Here is a 5,048-nt window from a genome sequence, read left to right as displayed (position 1 = left end):
GGTTAGGGTTAGGGGGGGAAAGATTAGGGTTACTTACCTTTAGCAGCAGTTGGGATCTTCACCCCTGCCGGCCATGTGCTGTTGGGATTTGAATACAGACCGATCCCAGGGGAAACGGAGTGGGGTTCCCCTGAATTAAAAAAAAACAGCACCAGCCGGGTGGATAATGCTATAGCAGAGAGACACACAGTGTGGGGTCCCCCTGCCATATCATAAACCAGCCCCGCACTGGTCAGCCCAGGGCTGGAATTCCGTAGAAAAGCGTTGGTGGACTCAGATTTCAAGCTTATGCAGACTGGCCAGTGCTGATGCCGCGACCAATGGTAATCCGATGCATCTATAGATGCTGCACTTGCATAGTAATTGCTGTCAGGAGGCGCCTGCTTCCTATGGGTGCCTTCTGCAGTTATTCAATATTTGCTGAACGGTATTGCACAGTTTCTTCCTAGCGGCTGTGAAATACCATCCGCATCTGTATCAGGCCCAGGGAAGTGGCTGTGCAGTACCATACAAGTAAAATGCATGTGCGATCTGGTTACTAAGCCAGGGTCGCCAGCCCCCCAAACGGCGCAGCATGTCAGTCCTGCTGCGGCTAAAGGGGTCGACTGCGAGCAATCACGCAGGTCCCGTTCAGCACATGCGCTGCACGGGAACTGCGTCTACGCAGACCCAGAACCATCGGATTTGTATGTAGGTTTGCGTATCCCAATCAGGTCTAGTATGTATAATAAAGATTTGCAAGGGCATAATGGTTCTGCGTGAATTTAACACTTACTGGAAGACAATCTTGAAGTTTGTCTATTGATGTATTGAACCTGAACTATAACACTGTGTGTGAAAGAAGCAAAGTTCTCTCACCACAAGCAGATGAAGCCTTCACATCCCCATGAGGCCAGAGAGACTTAGAGGTATATTCACAGATGAAAGAACAGAAGGATCTAAATATTCTAGCCTCAAACTCAGGCTTCACCACTTACACATCTGGGGATTGGATGCGATATGTGCAAATTTATTTTTACACCTCCTAGATGTGCAGGAAAGGCTGTGACAAGGTTTCATTTGGACCAATTTGCTGTTCTGTCTACTGTTAGGATGATGAAAGTGTGATTATTTTTGAAAGACACTGCTAAACAAATCCATAAAGTAATATAACCTATCTACGGGTTGGGTATGGGATCCCGGCGCTCGGGATGCCGCCGGTCAGAATAACGCTAACCATTACCCCTAACCCTCCCTTCTCAGTGCCTAAACCTAACCTCTCCCCCTAGTGCCCAAACCTAAACCGAACCTCCCCCTTCTCGCAACCTAAACCTAACCCACCCTCCTTAATGCTTAACCCTCCCCCTTTAGTGTCTAACCCTAACCCTCCAGCTAGTGTCTAACCCAAACCCGGTACTTACATTCAGGATGCCGGTGGTCGGGATTCCGGCGCCGGTATTTTGACCATCGGCATCCCGCACATTGGGATGCTGACTTCCTCCCCCTATCAACACTATGGGGTCTATTTACTAAGCAGTGTTAGGAGACAGAGTGAAAGTGATAAGATGCCAGCCAATCAGCTCCCAACTGTCATCTCACAGGCTGTGTTTGAAAAATGACAGTTGGGAGCTGATTGGATGGCACCTTATCACTTATTTATCACTTTTCACTCTGTCTCCTAACACTGCTTAGTAAATAGAACCCTAAAGGTTGTAAGCAATAAGGGTAGATGATAACAGACTAGCAGCCATGGTAACCTTCAACAGGAAACCAATGGTTTGAACCATCGATGGGCTTCGCTGATGTGTGACACTTCGGGTATGGCGGACAAATCGGTTAAGAAGGGCTTAGTGGCAAAACAAGAGGGGGTGTGATAAGTGCTATGCCCCCTGTTTTGGAAGCAGAACCAAAAAGAAACATCAGATCTATCGACCATAGGTGGCAAATCATCAATGGTTGTTAACCAGTGATGATCAATGGAGATCCCTACTATGATATGATTAATTTTTTGCTGAATTGATTCTGCTTTGCACTTCTTTAGGATTATGTGCAACTCACACATGCTTAGCAGATACTGTATCTTGTGAAGTGGGCAGAATTAATTATTTCAAAAAGAAAAATTTAACTAAAAACACATGTAACCCCTGGGGATGCAGCAGCTGGACGAGCACACAGGCAGGGCCAGATTAACAATGGGGAGGATGGAGCTGCAGGTATCACACTGAAAATAGGCCCACAGGATATCAATGGTTGAAGTAAGGAGGTATGGGCCAGTACAGCGTGCCACCTTACATTCTGGCCACTCAGGTGCATGCAGCTCGTTGGATTGGTGTCACTGACTGTCAGTCAGTGACACCAGGGCCATAACTAGGGTGGTGCGACCAGTGCCATGGCACAGGGCACCGCTGGGCAGGGGGCGCTGCTCGGGCCTGTCAATTTTCTGTTTATTATCATTCTCACTTGTAGCTTCCTCTTATTTCATCCCCAGCATCTCCTGGCCTCCCCTATCTCTTCCCTGACCCTTCCCCATGAGGCCATGGCCCTTTTTTGGGGTGCACGTCTTATGTCCCTATTTGAAAACTTGGGGGGGAAAGGGGCGCCAATGCTGTTTCTGGCACAGGGTACCAAAAAGTGTACTTATGGCTCTGGGTGACACTGTATCCAGTTGGAAATGCAAGGCGATGGGCTGTAGGAGTGATCCGCTCATTCTTCCTTTTCCACACAGTGCCTGGTCTTGCCCTGAGACTGATGGTCTGACTGGCGGCTGGATTCACTGTCTCTGAGCCTCGCCCACTACTGTGGAGGGATGGCTTCTGTCTGCAATGTACCAGTAACCGGAGGTCTCTGTGGGTGCTTCACACAGCTATTCGGGTCAGTTCCATGGGGTCACGCAGCTCCACCCCCACTCCGCTCGTCCTGTATGGTGTTGGCGTGACATCATATCTCCGCGAATATTACTATGTCGCTGAAGAGCCAATAGGAACCAAAGAGTATAGACTGGCCCAGCAGCACAAAGTTGCTTCCTGCACCTCTAAGTCGTCAGTGCTGATACCCTGGCAATGCCACTCGCAATGAGAATATCTTTGTGTCTCAGTTACCTCAGCCATTCTGCGCAACCATAGGATTACTCAGATGGTCGATTATCAAAGGATCTGCGACTGCTGCTGCGTATTTATATACACTTGCCTGGATCTGCGAAGCCGCCGGTGGTCGTCTCAATACATTTCCAGGCGGCTACAGCATCAGCATATTTTTTCGCACACCAGCTGCGCCTGGGATCGCAGAGGTGATTACATTAGCATCCACTTTGGAATCAGGCCTCACATGCGGTTTGCAGGATAAAGAAGTCAAGGACTACTTCTTTCCGCCTTCAAGGAGATCCGCAGCCGGAGAGATTCAATCAGACCATTCTCAGCATGAAGGGCACTTTGGACACTAAATAAAATGTCCGTTGGTGTAGGTACATCAGTCGACTGGTGCATGCCTACAATTCCACAAAAATCGAGTCCACAGGGTATTTCCCATATCTCTTGATGTTTGGAAGGGATTACCAGCCAATATCTGTTTTGGAGTGGACAGTGCTGAGCCCCAAGAAAGGCCCCATTTTAAATAGATGGATCAGATGAAACAAGAACTAAAGGAGGCCTATAGACTAGCAGAAGCTGCTGCATCCAAAGCTGGACAACAAAACTAGGTTTGATGTGATCTATGAGTCCAAGAGCATGTTCTGGAGCCAGGTGATAGGGTTCTACTTTGACACCTGGGCATCCTGGGGAAACACAAGTTAGCCAATCGATGGTGAAATTATCCTCATTTTGTGGTTGTAAAATGCCAGACTACAAAATAAAGCCTGAGGGGCAGACAGGCCCTATAAAGACCTACTCCCAACAGCATGTGTTTCCAATTAGAGCTGGAGTCAGGTTCTGGGAGGTTCCAGAAACAGATGAGCCCCAAGTGTCATCACCTAGAATGTCACCAAGATTCAGAGAGCCCCTCTCAGAAGAAGATGAGGAAGGACAAGATTGGGGGTATGATATCCTAGGGGCATTAGGAGAAATCAGTTGGAGACAAGATATCAGAAGGCTCACGTGGTCTACAGAGTAACCCCTGTGAAACCTCCACAAGTAGAAGAAAGGAGACCTGTGGCTGCCAATACAGATGAAGAAGGATCTAACCAGAGCATTGACATGGATGTGAATGTGGCTGATCCAGATGGGGGAGAAATTGAATACCCTAGAAAGGTGTTGGGTGAAGGAAGGGAACCCACATCTGTTGTGCCAGGACCCGTTATATAGACAAGATGCTTTAGCCTCTTTAATTTGCAGGAAGTAGGACAAGCCTCATAATCTGTTCATTGTGGGGTTTTGTGTAACCCCTTTGGATGCTGCAGCTGGACTTGAGCAGCCAGGGCTCCTAATAACATTTACCTCAGTAAGAAGAGATAGAAACTGGGCCTGATTCAGACCCGCTCGCGATCGCATAGCGCTTGCAAGCGGGTCAATGGCCAGGCAGTGCGCACGTGCGAACCCCGTAGCAATTGAATTTTCACTCGCTGCGGGACTCACTACAAGCCGGGGTGGCTGTTGATTGTGATTGACAGCTCACTCCATTTTGTAGGCGTGCAGGGGGGTGGCTGGACAAACAGAGGCGTTCCTGAAGAAACGCCTGCCATTTGTGGGCGGCCCTACTGATATCACCCGCGACGTCAGTGGGGAGCTTCCTGTTCTATTAGAGCAGGAAGTTCACTGGGGCTTGCGGTAGACGAGACCCTTCCGCAAGGGTCTTGTCGCAAGCCCGATGATCGCGATGGTCATGACCATCGCAACTAGAGATGAGCGGTTCGGATTCTGTGGAATCCGAACCGCTCCGAACATAGGGAATCCGAGTCCACCCGAACCCTGTTCGGGTGTTCCCCGCCTGACTCAGATCCCGCCTGATGTCGGATTCTCGCTAGACTCTCATTGGCTGCTGCACGGAGGGAGCCGGCTGGAGCTCACTCATGAGCTCCGTCTTCCGGCTCCCTCCTCATCGCGTGGCAGCAGAGCGGACAGCGGCTGGTGCGGGGATAC

General features: G+C 49.4%; 1 pseudogene; it reads left to right on the top strand.

The window, feature by feature from the left end:
* Positions 1-1,799: 1,799 nt before the first annotated feature.
* On the top strand, positions 1,800-4,274 carry LOC148442010 (uncharacterized; annotated as a pseudogene).
* The last annotated feature ends 774 nt before the right edge of the window (positions 4,275-5,048 follow it).

This window comes from Taudactylus pleione, unplaced genomic scaffold (assembly GCF_031769625.1).
Source record: "Taudactylus pleione unplaced genomic scaffold, aTauple2 ptg001661l, whole genome shotgun sequence".
NCBI lineage: Eukaryota > Metazoa > Chordata > Amphibia > Anura > Myobatrachidae > Taudactylus > Taudactylus pleione.
This window is presented reverse-complemented; position numbering and strand designations above follow the sequence as displayed.